Source organism: Salvia splendens, chromosome 17 (genome assembly GCF_004379255.2).
Source record: "Salvia splendens isolate huo1 chromosome 17, SspV2, whole genome shotgun sequence".
NCBI classification, from domain to species: Eukaryota; Viridiplantae; Streptophyta; class Magnoliopsida; order Lamiales; family Lamiaceae; genus Salvia; species Salvia splendens.
This window is the reverse complement of record NC_056048.1, coordinates 17,481,804-17,503,624: the sequence shown is the minus strand read 5'-3', so window position 1 is coordinate 17,503,624 and position 21,821 is coordinate 17,481,804.

The following is a 21,821-nucleotide window of genomic DNA, read 5'->3' as shown; positions in this document are numbered from 1 at the left end:
CAAAACCCAAAAGAAAATTTAAACCAACTCAAGATAAAAATGAAAGCAACATAAAATGTTGGTACTGTAAGAAACCTGGTCATACCGAAGATCAATGTTGGAAGAAGAAGAAAAAGAATATTAGGCTTTTAAGTAAACAAATCAATAATCTCTTAAGAGAAGAAGATAATTATTCTAACACAGAAAGCGATTCAGAACATGAAATTGAAGAAATTCAAACTACTTCAGAAGAAAGTGATTATCATACTAGTGTTAATCATGGAAAAGATATTTGTAAAAATTGCATCAATGTCATTACTAAAGAAAAGAAAGAGATTATTTTTTATCTCATTCAACAAATCCCAGACAATGATTTAAAAGATGAATATCTTAATAAATTAAAAGACTTAATTTTGGAAGAACCATCTACTTCTAAAAAGATTAATATCAATGAACAATTCAGCCTAAATAAATTATGGGATAAATATCCTTATCAAAGTATTTCTAAGCAAATAACAACAAGAGACCTTCAAAGAGAAATTAATAATCTTAAAAAACAAATTAATAAGGAATTTTATGAATTAAAAGAAAAAGATTTCGATTTAGAAACAAGGTTATCCATCATTGAAAATAATACAGATGTCAGTAATTGGGAAAACCCTGATAATAATTCAGAGAATAATTCTATAAGAGTTATCCAAGAAATAAATTATCAAAAATGGCATGTCAACATAACCCTTGTAGTTAATAATTTCAAAACCAGTATTATGGCCCTTGTTGATTCAGGAGCAGATCATAATATCATTAGAGAAGGAATCGTCCCAACTAAATATTGTGATAAAACTAAAGAGAAACTTTACACAGCTAATAATAAACCTTTGAGAATTAAATTCAAACTATCCAAAGCTCATATTTGTAATAATGGGTATTGTTTTAAAAATATCTTTACCATTGCAGAAGATGTCACTTATAATATGATTTTAGGAACACCCTTCCTAACCCAAATCTATCCTTTTAACGTTAGTGATAATGGTATTACTACCAATATCCAAGGAAGAGAAATAAAATTTAAATTCATTTCCCCTGTTAAGAAACAAGAAATTTTAAATCTCCAAAAGAATTCAATATTTAAAAAAATTAATAATATTACTCAAAAACAAAAACAAATGAAATTTCTCAAAGAAGAATTACCTTTTCAAAGGATTGAGGATCAAATTAAAACTTCTAAGTATGCCTCGAAAATCAAAGAAATAGAAAATAATTTTATTAAAAGAGTCTGTAATGATGTTCCTAATGCATTTTGGGAAAGAAAGCATCATGTAGTTGAATTACCATATGAAAAAGATTTTTGTGAAGAAAAAATTCCTACAAAATCAAGGCCTATTCAAATGAATCACGAACTATTAGAAGTTTGTAAAAAAGAAATTAAAGACTTATTAGATAAAAAACTTATAAGACCTTCAAATTCTCCTTGGAGCTGTTCAGCCTTTTATGTTATGAAACAAGCTGAATTAGAAAGAGGAACTCCTAGGTTAGTCATTAATTATAAACCTCTCAATAAGGTGTTACAATGGATTAGGCACCCAATTCCTAATAAGAGAGACCTTATCAATAGACTTTATAATGCCAAAATATTCTCCAAATTTGATCTTAAATCAGGATTCTGGCAAATTCAAATAGCTGAAAAAGATAGATATAAAACAGCTTTTACGATCCCTTTTGGACATTATGATTGGAATGTAATGCCCTTTGGATTAAAAAATGCACCCTCAGAATTCCAAAAAATCATGAATGACATTCTTAATCCTCATAGTCAATTCAATATTGTCTATATTGATGATGTCTTGATTTTTTCTCAAGATCTTGACCAACACATAAGACATTTAGAGATCTTCCTAAAAACCATCGAGAAAAATGGGTTAGTTATCTCTACTCCAAAAATGAAACTTTTCCAAACCAGCATAAGATTTTTAGGGCACGAAATTGAAAAAGGAACCTTCAAACCCATCAGTAGGTCAATATCTTTTACGGACAAATTCCCTGATGAAATTAAAGATAAAAACCAATTACAAAGATTTTTAGGATGTTTAAATTACATCTCTGACTTCTTTCTTAATCTTAGAGAAACTTGTAAAATTCTTTATCAAAGACTTAAGAAAACCCCTTCTAACTGGACTGAAGAACATACTAATATTGTTAAAACCATAAAACAACAAGTTAAAACTCTACCTTGCTTAGGTATCCCTAATCCAGAAGCCTTTATGATTATTGAAACTGATGCTTCAAACATAGGCTATGGAGGAATATTAAAGCAAAAACTTGATTCAAAAGAACAGTTAGTAAGATATCATTCTGGTATCTGGAATAATGCACAAATAAATTATTCCGTTATCAAAAAAGAAATTTTATCCATTGTTTTGTGTATCTCAAAATTCCAAGATGATCTTTATAATAAAAAATTCTTACTTAGAATTGATTGTAAATCTGCAAAAGAAGTTCTTACAAAAGATGTTCAAAATATTGTGTCAAAACAAATATTTGCTAGATGGCAAGCTATTTTATCTGTTTTCGACTTTGAAATTGAATTCATAAAAGGAGAAAATAATTCTTTACCAGATTTTCTAACAAGAGAATTTTTACAAGGTCACAGTGATGGACTCTAGAACACCCAGGAAACAAAGTGTCAAAGATTATGAAGTCTTTCCTTCAAAACCAACATCAAAAGCCTTGGTTTCATCCTCGGCTCCAAAAACTCCTCAAAAATCCAATCAAATCATTCCAAATAGATTTTCACCACTACAAAACATTCCAGAAATCCCTTATAATACAGTCCTTGCCTCAAAAATTCCAAGACCTGCAAATATTCAAATTCCAAACACTCCTGAAGAAAATAAATACTTGGCCAAAGATTGGCATGAAGATTGTGGGATGACCCCTTTCTATGAATATCCTGCCAGACTATCTCAAATTGATTTTATAAAAAACCGTTTTTCAAATCCCTCCCAACTTTGGCAATCTAATGATCTTTTAAGAGACCAAAGGTATTATGAGTTTATTCTGGTGGATTCTGATTCAGTTGAAATAACTCATATTTACAACAGAGCCAAAGAAATTGAATATTCAAAATGCATTATCAAAAGAGTCCATACTATAACCACTTTTGGTGGACTCAATGAATTCAAAATCCTTAACCACCCAGCTCAGGGGTATAATTATATCGACTATAAGAATGCTTGGTTCAGAGCTTTCTTATTGAGATATTACAATCATTCTTGGTTCATAACATTTCATCATAATTGTGAAAAACAATTTCCAATTTGGTTCCCTGACTGGTGGAGAAAAATGGGTTCTTCAATTCAAATCCTTCCTTCTGATGTTCAAAAAGGTTTCAATACTTTTGCTGAATTCTCTACCCTCAAAAGTTTTCAAAAATTTATTATGTTTCATGCTGAGTTCAAAGTCCCTTGGATCTTTGCATGGGATTTTAATTTTGAGAAAATTTTCCCGGATCCTACTCCTTACTCTTTGACAAGAGTATACAAAGTAAAATGGTGGGCGAAATTCCAGAACCATATCGGAGCTGAACCTGCAGTCAAACAATTCTTTACCACTGGTGAAAAGGTGGTTTACCAAAAAGAAAAGAAAGAAAAGGACAAAGTTGAAACATCCAAGAAATCCAGCAACTCAGAATCAAAACCCGAATGTTTTATGGATAATCTTCCAGAACATATCAAAAAAGATTTCTTTGAATTTTTGGCTCAAAAATCTGTCTCCTCAAAATCCAAGTCTGAAGAATCAGTCTCCTCTGACCCTATTGGGGGTCAAGACCCCCTTTGATTTCTAATGACAGGAATATTTAGAAGAAAAGGTGTTGAAGCTTATTCAAAGTATCTTATTCAAGAAATCAAAATTGGAATTTTGGTGATTGAATCCCTTTTAGAAGATGTAAAAACAACACTTGATATCCCTCCAGGAAAAGTGGATTTTCCATATCTTAGGGAGATTATTGAAAGCCTTGAGCGTCAAAAACAAAGAATTGAAAGAATGAAGAGAACTCTCAAAATTATAAATATTATCACTGCAGCCTAATTCTGTTCTTATTGTATCAGAATGCCTCCTTATTGGTTCTTTCACATTGGTGATGAAATTAGAAGATTAGAACAAGCTATCAGAGATGAAGAAGAAAGTCTCCAAGTAATGTATGAAGTCAGATTTCGTAGAAGTAGACATATGGACTACTATTACGATGATGAAGAATGGAGACATTGCCAATATATCAAAAGATGCAAAAACAAAATCAATAGGCTCCACCTCATCATGGCAGCATAAGGTAAAGCAAATCCTCAAATGTCAAAAGTTGCGGCTATCTTTCAAAAGTTGTTTCAAAAGCTTCTCAAAAGTCAACAAAAGTGGCTACTTTTGTAAATAGTGATGTAGTACTTTTGTAATAGTTTGATAAAATAATATGTAAATTAGTGTGTATTTCGTCACTGCTTACGTTTTTGTAAGATACTGTACTCCTATTTAGCCAGGGATGTTGGCTATAAATAAGAGGTTTGCGAAGAAGTTGAGCACACCGAGTTCTGATCTCAGACTCATTGCTCTTCTCCCTCCTTCCCTCTGTGAACCTTTCAAGTTTTAAGCCAAAGTGAGTTTTTAAACTCTTTTCTTAATATTTGTCTTTATAGATTACTTTTAATCTACTCAAATTATTTCCTGAAATATTTTCCATTTGTTTTTTGAATATAACAAATAAGTTCATAATATTTCAATCACAAACAATAAGGTTTCAACCAATACGTTATTACACAACACGACTTTTGCCAATAAGTGTTCTAACAACAAGGTTTTAACCAACAAGTTTGATGATTCAAATATCATGAACTCTGATAACGGAATAATCATAATTAAAATTGAGTTACTGTTCAAAGTATCATTCTATAGGAAAAAGTATCATTAAAATTGAGTTACTGTTCAAAGTATCATTCTATATGATACTTTTGCCCGATAAAAGGATACTTTCAGCCGATAGAATGATAGTTTTGTCGGGTAGAATGATATGTATTTTTGGTGTATAAAATGACATTTTTGTTTAATAAAATGATACTTTTACCTTATAAAATGATAATCTAAGCGGATAAAATGACAGTTTGCTTATAAAAATGATAGTTTAGCTGGAGAAATTGCATATAAGCTGATAAAATGATACTTTAACGTGACAAAATGACATAAAACTGATAAAATGATACTTTTGCCTATAGAATGATACTTTCAGCCTATAGAATGATACTTTCAGCCGATAGAATGTTACTTTCAGCCGATAGAATGATAGGTATTTTTGGTGTATAAAATGGCATTTTTGTTTAATAAAATGATATTTTTTCCTTAAAAAATGATAATCTAAGCGGTTAAAATGACAGTTAGCTTATAAAAATGATAGTTTAGTTGGAGAAATTGCATATAAGCTGATAAACTGATACTTTAACGTGACAAAATGACATAAAACTGATAAAATGATACTTTTGCCTGATAGAATGATACTTTCAACCTTTAGAATGATACTTTTGCAGGGTAGAATGATAGGTATTTTTGGTGTATAAAATGACATTTTTGTTCAATAAAATGATACTTTTACCTTATAAAATGATAATCTAAGCGGATAAAATGACAGTTAGCTTATAAAAAAGATAGTTTAGCTGGAGAAATTGCATATAAGCTGATGAAATGATAATTTAACGTGACAAAATGACATAAAACTGATAGAATGATACTTTTGCCCGATAGAATAATACTTTCAGCCTATAGAATGATACTTTCAGCCGATGGAGTGATACTTTCAGCCGATAGAATGATAGGTATTTTTGGTGTATAAAATGACATTTTTGTTTAATAAAATAATACTTTTACCTTATAAACTGATAATCTAAGCGGATAAAATGACATTTAGCTTATAAAAATGATAGTTTAGCTGGAGAAATTGCATATAAGCTGATAAAATGATACTTTAACGTGACTAAATGACATAAAACTGATAAAATGATACTTTCAGCCGATAGAATGATAGGTATTTTTGGTGTATAAAATGACATTTTTGTTTAATAAAATGATACTTTTACCTTATAAAATGATAACCTAAGCGGATAAAATGACAGTTAACTTATAAAAATGATAGTTTAGCTGGATAAATTGCATATAAGCTGATAAAATGATACTTTAACGTGACAAAATGACATAAAACTGACAAAATGATACCTTTGCCCGATAGAATGATACTTTCAGCCTATATAATGATAGTTTTGCCGGGTAGAATGATACTTTCAACCGATAAAATTATAGATATTTTTGGTGTATAAAATGATATTTTTGTTTAATAAAATGATACTTTTACCTTATATAATGATAATCTAAGCGGATAAAATGACAGTAAGCTTATAAAAAATAATAGTTTAGCTGGAGAAATTGCATATAAGCTGATAAAATGATACTTTAACGTGACAAAATGACATAAAACTGATAAAATGATACTTTTGCCCGATAAAAGGATACTTTCAGCCGATAGAATGATAGTTTTGTCGGGTAGAATGATAGGTATTTTTGGTGTATAAAATGACATTTTTGTTTAATAAAATGATACTTTTTCCTTATAAAATGATAACATAAGCGGATAAATGACACTTAGCTTAAAAAAATGATAGTTTAGCTGGAGAAATTGCATATAAGCTGATAAAATGATACTTTAACGTGACAAAATGACATAAAACTGATAAAATGATACTTTTGCCCGATAGAATGATACTTTCAACCTATAGAATGATACTTTTGCAGGGTAGAATGATAGGTATTTTTGGTGTATAAAATGACATTTTTGTTCAATAAAATGATACTTTTACCTTATAAAATGATTATCTAAGAGGATAAAATGACAGTTAGCTTATAAAATGGATAGTTTAGCTGGAGAAATTGCATATAAGCTGATAAAATGATACTTTAACGTGACAAAATGACATAAAACTGATAGAATGTTACTTTTGCCCGATAGAATGTTACTTTCAGCCTATAGAATGATACTTTCAGCCGATAGAGTGATACTTTCAGCCGATAGAATGATAGGTATTTTTGGTGTATAAAATGACATTTTTGTTTAATAAAATGACATTTTTGTTTAATAAAATGATACTTTTACCTTATAAAATGATAACCTATGCGGATAAAATGACAGTTAACTTATAAAAATGATAGTTTAGCTGGATAAATTGCATATAAGCTGATAAAATGATACTTTAACGTGACAAAATGACATAAAACTGATAGAATGATACTTTTGCCCGATAGAATGATACTTTCAGCCTATAGAATGATACTTTCAGCCGATAGAGTGATACTTTCATCCGATAGAATGATAGGTATTTTTGGTGTATAAAATGACATTTTTGTTTAATAAAATGATACTTTTACCTTATAAAATGATAACCTAAGCGGATAAAATGACAGTTAACTTATAAAAATGATAGTTTAGCTGGATAAATTGCATATAAGCTGATAAAATGATACTTTAACGTGACAAAATGACATAAAACTGACAAAATGATACCTTTGCCCGATAGAATGATACTTTCAGCCTATATAATGATAGTTTTGCCGGGTAGAATGATACTTTCAACCGATAGAATGATATGTATTTTTGGTGTATAAAATGATATTTTTGTTTAATAAAATGATACTTTTACCTTATATAATGATAATCTAAGCGGATAAAATGACAGTAAGCTTATAAAAAATGATAGTTTAGCTGGAGAAATTGCATATAAGCTGATAAAATGATACTTTAACATGACAAAATGACATAAAACTGATAAAATGATACTTTTTCCCGATAAAAGGATACTTTCAGCCGATAGAATGATACTTTCATCGGGTAGAATGATATGTTTTTTTGGTGTATAAAATGACATTTTTGTTTAATAAAATGATACTTTTACCTAAACTGATAAAATGATACTTTTGCCTATAGAATGATACTTTCAGCCTATAGAATGATACTTTCAGCCGATAGAATGATAGGTATTTTTGGTGTATAAAATGACATTTTTGTTTAATAAAATGATACTTTTACCTTATAAAATGATAACCTAAGCGGATAAAATGACAGTTAACTTATAAAAATGATAGTTTAGCTGGATAAATTGCATATAAGCTGATAAAATGATACTTTAACGTGACAAAATGACATAAAACTGATAAAATGATACTTTTACCCGAAAGAATGATACTTTCAGCCTATAGATTGATACTTTTGCCGGGTAGAATGATATGTATTTTTGGTGTATTAAATGACATTTTTGTTAAATAAAATGATATTTTTACCTTATAAAATGATAATATAAGCGGATAAAATGGCAGTTAGCTTATAAAAATGATAGTTTAGCTGGAGAAATTGCATATAAGCTGATAAAATGATACTTTAACGTGACAAAATGACATATAACTGATAAAATGATACTTTTGCCCGATAGAATGATACTTTCAGCCTATAGAATGATACTTTCAGCCGATAGAATGATACTTTCAGCCGATAGAATGATAGGTATTTTTGGTGTATAAAATGACATTTTTGTTTAATAAAATGATACTTTTTCCTTAAAAAATGATAATCTAAGCGGTTAAAATGATAGTTAGCTTATAAAAATGATAGTTTAGCTGGAGAAATTGCATATAAGCTGATAAAATGATACTTTAACGTGACAAAATGACATAAAACTGACAAAATGATACCTTTGCCCGATAGAATGATACTTTCAGCCGATAGAATGATAGTTTTGTCGGGTTGAATGATATGTATTTTTGGTGTATAAAATGACCTTTTAATTTAATAAAATGATACTTTTACCTTATAAAATGATAATCTAAGCGGAAAAAATGACAGTTTGCTTATAAAAATGATAGTTTAGCTGGAGAAATTGCATATAAGCTTATAAAATGATACTTTAACGTGACAAAATGACATAAAACTGATAGAATGATACTTTTGCCCGATAGAATGATACTTTCAGCCTATAGAATGATACTTTCAGCCGATAGAGTGATACTTTCATCCGATAGAATGAAAGGTATTTTTGGTGTATAAAATGACATTTTTGTTTAATAAAATGATACTTTTACCTTATAAAATGATAACCTAAGCGGATAAAATGACAGTTAACTTATAAAAATGATAGTTTAGCTGGAGAAATTGCATATAAGCTGATAAAATGATACTTTAACGTGACAAAATGATATAAAACTGACAAAATGATACCTTTGCCCGATAGAATGATACTTTCAGCCTATATAATGATAGTTTTGCCGGGTAGAATGATATGTATTTTTGGTGTATAAAATGACATTTTTGTTTAATAAAATGATACTTTTACCTTATAAAATGATAATCTAAGCGGAAAAAATGACAGTTTGCTTATAAAAATGATAGTTTAGCTGGAGAAATTGCATATAAGCTGATAAAATGATACTTTAACGTGACAAAATGACATAAAACTGATAAAATGATACTTTTGCCCGATAGAATGATACTTTCAGCCTATAGAATGATACTTTTAGCCGATAGAATGATACTTTCAGCCGATAGAATGATAGGTATTTTTGGTGTATAAAATGACATTTTTGTTTAATAAAATGATACTTTTTCCTTAAAAAATGATAATCTAAGCGGTTAAAATGACACTTAGCTTAAAAAAATGATAGTTTAGCTGGAGAAATTGCATATAAGCTGATAAAATGATACTTTAACGTGACAAAATGACATAAAACTGATAAAATGATACTTTTGCCCGATAGAATGATACTTTCAACCTATAGAATGATACTTTTGCAGGGTAGAATGATAGGTATTTTTGGTGTATAAAATGACATTTTTGTTCAATAAAATGATACTTTTACCTTATAAAATGATTATCTAAGCGGATAAAATGACAGTTAGCTTATAAAAATGATAGTTTAGCTGGAGAAATTGCATATAAGCTGATAAAATGATACTTTAACGTGACAAAATGACATAAAACTGATAGAATGTTACTTTTGCCCGATAGAATGATACTTTCAGCCTATAGAATGATACTTTCAGCCGATAGAGTGATACTTTCAGCCGATAGAATGATAGGTATTTTTGGTGTATAAAATGACATTTTTGTTTAATAAAATGACATTTTTGTTTAATAAAATGATACTTTTACCTTATAAAATGATAACCTAAGCGGATAAAATGACAGTTAACTTATAAAAATGATAGTTTAGCTGGATAAATTGCATATAAGCTGATAAAATGATACTTTAACGTGACAAAATGACATAAAACTGATAGAATGATACTTTTGCCCGATAGAATGATACTTTCAGCCTATAGAATGATACTTTCAGCCGATAGAGTGATACTTTCATCCGATAGAATGATAGGTATTTTTGGTGTATAAAATGACATTTTTGTTTAATAAAATGATACTTTTACCTTATAAAATGATAACCTAAGCGGATAAAATGACAGTTAACTTATAAAAATGATAGTTTAGCTGGATAAATTGCATATAAGCTGATAAAATGATACTTTAACGTGACAAAATGACATAAAACTGACAAAATGATACCTTTGCCCGATAGAATGATACTTTCAGCATATAGAATGATACTTTTGCCGGGTAGAATGATAGATATTTTTTGTTTATAAAATGACATTTTTGTTTAATAAAATGATACTTTTACCTTATAAAATGATAATCTAAGCGGATAAAATGACAGTTAGTTTATAAAAATGATAGTTTAGCTGGATAAATTGCATATAAGCTGATAAAATGATACTTTAACGTGACAAAATGACATAAAACTGATAAAATGATAATTTTGCCCGATAGAATGATACTTTCAGCCTATAGAATGATACTTTCAGCCGATAGAATGATACTTTCAGCCGATAGAATGATAGGTATTTTTGGTGTATAAAATGTCATTTTTGTTTAATAAAATGATATTTTTTCCTGAAAAATGATAATCTAAGCGGTTAAAATGACAGTTGGCTTAAAAAAATGATAGATTAGCTGGAGAAATTGCATATAAGCTGATAAAATAATACTTTAACGTGACAAAATGACATAAAACTGATAAAATGATACTTTTGCCCGATAGAATGATACTTTCAACCTATAGAATGATACTTTTGCAGGGTAGAATGATAGGTATTTTTGATGTATAAAATGACATTTTTGTTCAATAAAATGATACTTTTACCTTATAAAATGATAATCTAAGCGGATAAAATGACATTTAGCTTATAAAAAATGATAGTTTAGCTGGAGAAATTGCATATAAGCTGATAAAATGATACTTTAACGTGACAAAATGACATAAAACTGACAAAATGATACCTTTGCCCGATAGAATGATACTTTCAGCCTATATAATGATAGTTTTGCCGGGTAGAATGATACTTTCAACCGATAGAATGATAGGTATTTTTGGTGTATAAAATAATACTTTAACGTGACAAAATGACATAAAACTGATAAAATGATACTTTTGCCCGATAGAATGATACTTTCAACCTATAGAATGATACTTTTGCAGGGTAGAATGATAGGTATTTTTGGTGTATAAAATGACATTTTTGTTCAATAAAATGATACTTTTACCTTATATAATGATAATCTAAGCGGATAAAATGACAGTAAGCTTATAAAAAATAATAGTTTAGCTGGAGAAATTGCATATAAGCTGATAAAATGATACTTTAACATGACAAAATGACATAAAACTGATAAAATGATACTTTTGCCCGATAAAAGGATACTTTCAGCCGATAGAATGATAGTTTTGTCGGGTAGAATGATAGGTATTTTTGGTGTATAAAATGACATTTTTGTTTAATAAAATGATACTTTTTCCTTATAAAATGATAACCTAAGCGGATAAATGACACTTAGCTTAAAAAAATGATAGTTTAGCTGGAGAAATTGCATATAAGCTGATAAAATGATACTTTAACGTGACAAAATGACATAAAACTGATAAAATGATACTTTTGCCCGATAGAATGATACTTTCAACCTATAGAATGATACTTTTGCAGGGTAGAATGATAGGTATTTTTGGTGTATAAAATGACATTTTTGTTCAATAAAATGATACTTTTACCTTATAAAATGATTATCTAAGAGGATAAAATGACAGTTAGCTTATAAAAATGATAGTTTAGCTGGAGAAATTGCATATAAGCTGATAAAATGATACTTTAACGTGACAAAATGACATAAAACTGATAGAATGTTACTTTTGCCCGATAGAATGATACTTTCAGCCTATAGAATGATACTTTCAGCCGATAGAGTGATACTTTCAGCCGATAGAATGATAGGTATTTTTGGTGTATAAAATGACATTTTTGTTTAATAAATGACATTTTTGTTTAATAAAATGATACTTTTACCTTATAAAATGATAACCTAAGCGGATAAAATGACAGTTAACTTATAAAAATGATAGTTTAGCTGGATAAATTGCATATAAGCTGATAAAATGATACTTTAACGTGACAAATGACATAAAACTGATAGAATGATACTTTTGCCCGATAGAATGATACTTTCAGCCTATAGAATGATACTTTCAGCCGATAGAGTGATACTTTCATCCGATAGAATGATAGGTATTTTTGGTGTATAAAATGACATTTTTGTTTAATAAAATGATACTTTTACCTTATAAAATGATAACCTAAGCAGATAAAATGACAGTTAACTTATAAAAATGATAGTTTAGCTGGATAAATTGCATATAAGCTGATAAAATGATACTTTAACGTGACAAAATAACATAAAACTGACAAAATGATACCTTTGCCCGATAGAATGATACTTTCAGCCTATATAATGATAGTTTTGCCGGGTAGAATGATACTTTCAACCGATAGAATGATATGTATTTTTGGTGTATAAAATGATATTTTTGTTTAATAAAATGATACTTTTACCTTATATAATGATAATCTAAGCGGATAAAATGACAGTAAGCTTATAAAAAATGATAGTTTAGCTGGAGAAATTGCATATAAGCTGATAAAATGATACTTTAACGTGACAAAATGACATAAAACTGATAAAATGATACTTTTTCCCGATAAAAGGATACTTTCAGCCGATAGAATGATAGTTTTGTCGGGTAGAATGATATGTGTTTTTGGTGTATAAAATGACATTTTTGTTTAATAAAATGATACTTTTACCTAAACTGATAAAATGATACTTTTGCCTATAGAATGATACTTTCAGCCTATAGAATGATACTTTCAGCAGCCGATAGAATGATATGTATTTTTGGTGTATAAAATGACATTTTTGTTTAATAAAATGATACTTTTACCTTATAAAATGATAACCTAAGCGGATAAAATGACAGTTAACTTATAAAAATGATAGTTTAGCTGGATAAATTGCATATAAGCTGATAAAATGATACTTTAAACGTGACAAATGACATAAAACTGATAAAATGATACTTTTAACCCGAAAGAATGATACTTTCAGCCTATAGATTGATACTTTTGCCGGGTAGAATGATATGTATTTTTGGTGTATTAATGACATTTTTGTTTAAATAAAATGATAGTTTTACCTTATAAAATGATAATATAAGCGGATAAAATGGCAGTTAGCTTATAAAATGATAGTTTATAGCTGGAGAAATTGCATTAAGCTGATAAAATGATACTTTAAACGTGACAAATGACATATAACTGATAAATGATACTTTTGTTTGCCCGAATAGGAATGATACGTTCATCAGCCTATAGAATGATACTTTCAGCCGATAGAATGATACTTTAGCCGATAGAAGATAGGAGGTATTTTTGGTGTATAAAATGACATTTTTGTTTTAATAAAATGATACTTTTTCCTTAAAAAATGATAATCTAAGCGTTAAAATGATAGTTAGCTTATAAAAATGAATAGTTTAGCTGAGAAATTTGCATATAAGCTGATAAATGATACTTTAACAGTGACAAAATGACATAAACTGATAGAATGTTACTTTTGCCCGATAGAATGATACTGTCAGCCTATAGAATGATTACCTTTCAGCCGATAGAGTGATACTTCAGCCGATAGAATGATAGGTATTTTGGTGTATAAAATGACATTTTTGTTTAAGAAAATGACATTTTTGTTTAATAAATGATACTTTTACCTATAAAATGATAACCTAAGCGGATAAAATGACAGTTAACTTATAAAAATGATAGTTTTAGCTGGATAAATTGCATATAAGCTGATAAAATGATACTTAATTAAACGTGACAATGACATAAAACTGATAAAATGATACTTTTGCCCGATAGAATGATACTTTCAGCCTATAGAATGATACTTTCAGCCGATAGAGTGATACTTTCATCCGATAGAATGATAGGTATTTTTGGTGTATAAAATGACATTTTTGTTTAATAAAATGATACTTTTACCTTATAAAATGATAACCTAGCAGATAAATGACAGTTAACTTATAAAAATGATAGTTTAGCTGGATAAATGGCATATAAGCTGATAAAATGATACTTTAAACGTGACCAAAATAACATAAAACTGACAAAATGATACCTTTGCCCGATAGAATGATACTTTCAGCCTATTAATGATAGTTTTGCCGGGTAGAATGATACTTTATTAGAAAATAAAATCAAGATGAGATTAAGTAAAGAATTTATGAGATAAACAATCTTGATGCGATATGAATAAGGCTGTGGTGGTTCTATAATGCTTATATAGTTCACATGGTTGATAAATTGGATTTTACTATATATTGGAACAAGTATTTGAAGGATTTCATGATCCAAAAAAGTATGCAGTGCATAGGCTACATTATTTTTATATAGAGCTATTATCCAAAGTGAACACCTCAAGTGTTTGAATTCTGCTGAAGTTCGTTCCTTGATTCATAGGTCTCTAAAACATTTGGAGAAGACAAAATATCATTAGTCGACTATGTCTCTTCTCTGAAGGCTACAGTGGGGTTGGACCTCATTGTAGAAGCTGTTGGTGTTGGTTTGGGCAAACAAGACCTGACCGGGATGGCCTTGGAACCTCTGAGGTCGAACCATGTGACCCGTTCAGAGATACCAGCAGGAAAAGCATGCTCTGCGCTGACAACTGCTGAAATCATCAAATTCTTGAACGGAGATTACAGGCTGAGCAAAGCTCGTTCCAATGACCTGTTCTGGGAGGCCGTTTGGCCTCGTTTGCTGGCAAGAGGCTGGCATTCGGAGCAGCCCCAGAACCAGGGTTACATTGCTGGTTCCAAGTTTTTGGTTTTTCTTCTTCCCGGAGTTAAGAAATTCTCAAGAAGGAAGCTGGTAAAGGGCGATCACTACTTTGACTCTGTCACTGACGTGCTGAGCAAAGTTGCGAAAGATCCTGGCCTGATTGAGCTCGACAATGAGGAAGCCAATGGTGACCAGAACATGGAGAAAGATGAGTGGAGCAGCGATGTGAAGATGGAGGAAGACGAGAACCATCTGCCTTCAAGGCAGCGGCATTCGTATTTGCAGCCTCGGACTCCCAATCGCAGCATGGATGCTATCAAATTCACAGTGGTGGATACGGGCCTCTCCGATGGAAAGATAAGAGAGCTGAGGACCCTTCCTCGAGAAATATCAAGCATTATGATCTCTCTCGATGCACCTGTAGAGGAAAATATGGCTGAATCTGATATGACGTGTAAATCTGGGCCGAAGAAGCTTGCTAGCCGAAAAAACCGCGATGATGGCAAACCAGCGGCCCACCCAAAGAGAGAGAAAGATTCAAATGACAACCAGAAACCTCGAAAGGTCTCGAAACCCATTCCAAGCCGGAAGCAGAAACAAGGCTACATCGAAAATATCGTTCCCTGTAGCAAACGGTGCAGGAAATTAAGTGGCAACACTCATGAAGAAGCTGGAGATGGAGTGCTTCTCCACCCTCACTCGACCTCCACCGCGCCTAGAATGGAAAACAGAGTGTCTTGCAGCTCCTCAGGCGGGCACGAGTCTAACGAGACGACTCAACTTGGCTTGTGGCAGGACAAGTTGTCGTCTGCCAGCTCATCAAAAGGTAGTCCAAGTGAGAGCACTGAATTCCCTCAACCTCAGTTGTTGATTGATCTGAACCTGCCTCACGTACCACTGGAAATCGAGAATAACGTCCTCACTCCAAATCTGCTGTATAACCAGCTGGTCCAGCCAGACAGCCATGGTTTACCAGCACCTTCACCTGTTGAGGCTAGTTCCGAGCAGCAATGTGTTGCGAACACACGGAGGTTGAGCACGAGGTATCGTCCTCCGACAACTCGGGCGTTGGAGGCTGTAGCAGGTGGGTATCTGAGTATAAGCCGGAAGAGAAAGGGTAGGGACACGAGCTCGCGTGATGCACCACCAAGACCTTCACAGAAATCCCGTGTCTGGCCTGGTCCAAGTGAATCTCCCAGCAGTTCCATGGCTTCTTCACCTTCACAGATGAGAGAATCTTCTTCCCAAATAGCAGAAGCTGATAGAGCTGCAAGTACAAGTGGTACTTTGAAAGCATACAACCAAGACAATGATCCACCAGAAGCTAATCAGGTCGAAGCAGCTCCCAGACAGTGAGTTAGCAGCAGCCTGGGCTCATAATTAAGAAGCTATTTTCTAAAACAGTTCTATATCGAGTTCTTGTCTGAAACACCAGAAACAGGAAAACATGGTACAAATTCTTGCTGCTTCCCTTAACAAAGATGGATGGTTCTCGTTGAAATTCTTGATTCTCAGTGAAACGTTGTTAGGTAGTGATTCTTGATGATCAGAGATAGTTCATGTTTCATGCTGATTGCACATATGCTTCCATTCATCCTCAAGGCCTTCAACCCCACATCCGAAATGAGTTCTTTATGAGGTGAACGAGGATTGTCTGAAGAGATGAATATGGATGTGAGGAAATCCTTGAGGAATCATGGCTATGTGACAACGGGTGTGATAGCAAACTTCTTCTTCTTCTTCTTCTTCTTCTTCTTCTTCTTCATAGTTTGAGTTTTTGCTGTGATTGATGATCATATGATAATGATAGTTGATAGTAGTTGATAATTGCAGTGTTAATTTCCTTTTTTTTTTCCTTTTTCTGATGAGGAGCAGTGTAATATTACTGTTAACTAGAAATCTGTTATGGGAGAATCCATCAGTAAACTACATTTTGCTGCACAGTAATAAATGACTTTAGTGTTAATAAGGAAGCATTGTTATGCCTTTGTTGCATTGTTTGATAATATTTGTGTAATATTTACGTCCACATTCAATGCATTCATGCATGCAAGGAGGCAAACTTCCTTATCATACGTTCATTTATACTTCTAATAATTTATTATACAACTATTGAGAAATTAATTTACTTTTTTAGGTGGTTTTGAATTTTGATGCAAGAATACAGCGTAAAAATGACCTCAACTTTTTATTTCCACATGCACATTGATATATATATATTGAGTAGCATTATTAAATTGACCAAGATTCTCTTTGCAGTTTATTCAACGGGAGAGAGTGGAATTTTTTTAGCGATTATTTGAAAAATACATCTCAATTATTTTTGGAAATAAATGTCACATAAATTATTCCGATGATCAGAATATTGACATCACGGGCAGAGCCCCCAATATATATTAACTTATTTTTAATTTTCCTTAAATGCCCTTCTCAATTATTCAATATTTATTTACACTTTGTCCCTCTTCACATCAGTTCTTGGCTGCGCCCCTGATTGACATGACAACTGAAAGTATACATCAGTTAGCCACGTGACAGTGAACATCAGAATATGTAATATATAGAAGTGTTAGTTTACTCAATTTTGTCTCATCGCTTGCGGCATAAGCTTCATTTTATCTCAACATTAAGGCGCTTACTTGATTTTGTACTATCATCTATGACATTTCCTAAATTTTGTCCTATATAAGATATTAAATAAGAAGAGGTCGTTCAACAACAGTAAGTTCATTGGAATCCTTAAAGTTCATTAGCATCATACTACAATTGAACTTTCTTATTTGATGCATTTTATAAAAACGATCAGTGCAAAATGCAACAAATTAAAAAACATGACAAACAAATGTTTTTACTCCTCAGAGATGTTTCTTGAATAATACAAAAATCCTACATTAATCATTGCTCCTAATAAAAATATACGCCACTCAAGTAGTATTTCAATACCATAAATACGTACTAGTGTATCAACACCACAAGAGAAACTCAAGCAACAACTTGAATCAAACGAGGTATAAGGTTGTGTTTGTTGATTATTGGGCTGGTTAATGGGTGGACTATTATTTGTGTTGGGCCTTGGCTTATTTCTGCCCAGGCAGTTTGGGGCTGAGTGTTGCCCTAGCCCACACCACTTCTGATATATTCTCCTCACTCCATCCGCCGTTTCAGATCATTCTCTCATTTTCTCACTGTGTTCTCTCTCTTCTTTCTCGAGTCTTTTGATTTCCCTTGAGTTTTTCTTCTCTGAGAATTCTCTGAGTGTTACACGATGGTTTATCTCAGGTGTTTGAGTGTGTAATCGTGTGAGTGTGTTGAGATTAGCAACTGTTTTGGTTGCTAGGGTTCCAGAGAAGGTTAGGGTTTTCTGGTGAGAGGTTTCTTGTGAGTGTAAGGTGTGAGAGAGGCCAGATCCGGTAGTGTGGAGTTAATTGGAGTTGTATTCGTGGTGTGTGAAGTGTTTGACAGTTGGATTCAACGGTGCTCCCTTGGATTGTTGGTTTGGTGAATAGATCTGTACTATTAGCGGGTGGCTGAGCCATAGCTTGTAGATCTATGCGATTCCTTTGTTATCTTTCTTATTACTGCATGTTTTGTGTAGATCCGAAAGGATCTTTGGTTTTATACTAACAAGTTTCTTAGTGTGCAGGGTTCTTGGTGATTCTTGGAGCTTCCAGTTCAGGAAGGCTCTGGTTGTTGCTTTAGCTACTTACTGTATTGTAAATTGTAATAGCTAGTGATCTCTAATTCAGTCGCTTGGTCGATGGTTTGACTGAGCCATCTTGTAAACAAGACCAAAGAGGTCTCGGTAAATAGTGAACCGGATAGTCTGATCCCTACAGTGGTATCAGAGCCACGGGGGGACTATTCTGGCACGCCGAGTCGCTAAAAGGAGGTGGGCAAGTGGAACCCTCCCTCGAGTGGGGGTTTGCTCTGGTAAATTGGCTGAATCTTTCTGGATATTTCTGTTTTCTGTTTAGTGCCAACTATAGGTTTGGGATCTTGTTGCTGGTAGACAGTCTTGGCAAGACTTAGGTTTCCTGGTGTGTTTTCTCTGTGTTTCTTGCTTCCGTGGTGTGTTCTTCCTTTGTTTCTTGCGCTCTCTGCTTGAAAATCTCTTATTGCTTGACCACCAAGCATATTATGCTGCCTAAGTGACCCCCTGCGCCCTCCAGAAGTGAGTGATTGCGAACTGGGATAGCCTTAGCCGGCCCTGCTCGTGAGAGTCAAGGATTTGAGGTTCTCTTGTCCTCTGTGTTGCTTGAAAACTTTTCTTGGTTTCAAAAATGGCTCAACCTGTCAGCTTGGTTCCTTTTAATGGCAAAAACGATTTTGTTATCTGGAAACAGAAACTGAAGTGTGTTCTTATTCAACAAAAAATTTTCAAATGTGTTGATGGTACTGTGCCTACTAATACCCCACAAGATAAACTAGATGAAATGAATGAGTTGGCTAAGGTTACTATTATTCTTAATTTGTTGACTCTGTGATTAGGAAGATTAATCACATTGAATCTGCTTCTGAAATGTGGAAACACCTTGATACTTTGTATACTGAAACTTCTATGTCTTCAAGGATGTATTTGCTTGAAAAACTTTTTAAATTCAAGCTTGATTTGTCAAAAGATATTGATGACAATGTGGATAGAATTCAAAAGCTGGTTCAAGATATTAAAAGGTCAGGGGATAAAACAATTGATGAATATACCAGTATTGCCTTGATGAATGTCATACCTGACTCTTACAGTGATGTTAAAGCTGCTATTAAATATGGTAGAGATATTGCTCCTCTTGATTTGATTATTAGCTCTCTTAAATCTAAGAAACTTGAAATAAGGGAAACAACTACTGATAAATCTGCTGCTAACAAGGTGTTTAATGTTAGGGGTAGACTTAATTCTAGAGGGGGTTCTGAGTCAAATGGAAATTCTGGTTCCAAGTCCAATTCTAAGAAGAAGAACAGATCTAGGTCCAACAGTAGGGACCCTAGATTTGTGAGAAAATGTTATAACTGTGGGGAACCTGGGCACTTTAAGAAAGATTGCAATAAGCCTAAAAAGAATAAGGCTCTTAACAACAATGGAAACTTTCAGATTGAAAATGTTGCTAATATTGCAAAATTTGATGCTGAGAATGAATCTGTTTTTATGTTGCATGATATGGTATACATGAATACTTCCCCTGTGTGTCAGTTTACTTCAAATGATTGGTTGTCTGACTCTGGCTGCACTTATCATGTTAGTCCCTTCAAGGAAGTGTTCTATGAGATTAAGCCTGTGGTTAATACATATGTGTCTATGGCTGATGATAAGAAGTGTGCAATTCTTGGCATAGGCAATGTGTGTTTGCAATTTGAAAATGACTATGTGTTGAACCTGAAGGGTGTTAGATATGTGCCAGACTTATGTTACAATTTGTTGTCATGTACTGCCCTGGAAAATGATGGTATGGGTGGTAAGTGGGGGGAAGGGAGCATGAAAATCTGTAAGGGTTCCATGTGTTTGTTTAAAGCTAAAAGAAAATGTGGTATTTATGTCTGTACTGCTATGCCCCTGACTTGTGAAAAAGCTTATGCCAATGTTGTGAAATCTGATAAATTGATGTTATGGCATAATAGGCTAGGTCACATGAGTGAAAATGGTTTACATATTCTGAAAAAGCATGATATCCTATCTGAATCTGATGTTCAAGGTGATTTGCCTTTCTGTGACACATGTGTGCTAGGCAAACAGCATAGGGTTACCTTTCCTACTCTAGTGCCTGCAAATATTATTTCTAATATCTTGGAATACTTGCATATGGATGTTTGTGGCCCTGCTTCTGTGTCTTCCCACTCTGGGTCTGTGTATTTTTTGTCTATCATTGATGACTTTTCAAGGAAAGTTTGGTGTTTTCTGATGAAACATAAGTATGATGTGTTTGGAAAATTTACTACTTGGAAAACTTTGATAGAAAATCAGACTGGTAAGAGGATTAAGGCAATAAGAACAGATAATGGTTTAGAATTCTGCAATCATCAAATTGATGACTTATGTGCTGGGCATGGTATTAAAAGACATAAAACAGTTCCTTATACTCCTCAACAAAATGGAGTTGCTGAAAGAATGAATAGGACTTTGCTTGATAAAGTGAGATGCATGTTAGCTATATCTGATTTGTCCAAAAAGTTTTGGGGTGAAGCTTTAATGACTGCTACATATCTTGTGAATAGATCCCCTTCTGTACCTTTGCAAGGACAATGTCCTGAGTATGTTTTTACAGGGAAACCCCTTAACCTTTCTAATATGAGAGTGTTTGGTTGCTCTGCTTTTATTCATACTAGAACTGATAAGCTTGAACCTAGATCTAGAAAATGTGTGTTTTTGGGATACCCTGAGGGTGTGAAAGGATATAGAGTATGGCTTAGAGATGAGCCTGGGTTCAAAGTCATTATTAGTAGGGATGTTGTGTTTAATGAAACTGAGTTCCCCTGCTTGAATGTGGTTGTAACCCCTGCTCCTCAGAATGTGGACAATGACCCTCTAATTGAGGTGGAGTCCACAGATAAACCCACT